The following is a 750-nucleotide window of genomic DNA, read 5'->3' as shown; positions in this document are numbered from 1 at the left end:
TATTACATATATCTATAGATATAATCTATATACGAATAGATATAGATTATATATGTAAGAGTTAACAGACATATATATATAAGATATAACATACTCATATATATTCACATTTAAGTATATATATATATATATATATATACATACAAACATACATACATACATATATATACATATCCACACACACACATATATATATATACATATATATACACATATATATACACATACACATGGATATGTATATATGTATGCAAGCAAGCAGGTAGTTTCGTATGTAGATATGTGGTTATAAGGGTCTTTGTGATTTTTTCATTTTTTTTTAGTCTTTTTTTTATATTCTAGTAATTACGTTTTGTTACGAATCTAAAAGGAAACTCATTCGCAGTTTACACCATTTATATATACATACAAAGACACATATATGGACTTATTCAAACATATATACATACATGCATACACTCAAGTAGACAATATATATTTATATATATATATATAGCTATATGTATATATTCATACATAAGTATATACATAAATCTACATACAAACTTGTATATATATATATATATATATATATATATATGTGTGTGTGTGTGTGTGTGTGTGTGTGTGTGTGTGTGTGTGTGTATGCGTGTAAGTGTGTGTGTGTAAATGTATGTATATGATCATATATATGCATACGTAAGCAAAACTTTGTGCGTGTTTTTGTGCCCAAATTTGTACATACGTGCGTGTGTATGCATATATATATAC

Source organism: Octopus bimaculoides, chromosome 15 (genome assembly GCF_001194135.2).
Source record: "Octopus bimaculoides isolate UCB-OBI-ISO-001 chromosome 15, ASM119413v2, whole genome shotgun sequence".
Classification (NCBI taxonomy): domain Eukaryota; kingdom Metazoa; phylum Mollusca; class Cephalopoda; order Octopoda; family Octopodidae; genus Octopus; species Octopus bimaculoides.
Note: the sequence above shows the minus strand (reverse complement) of the source record.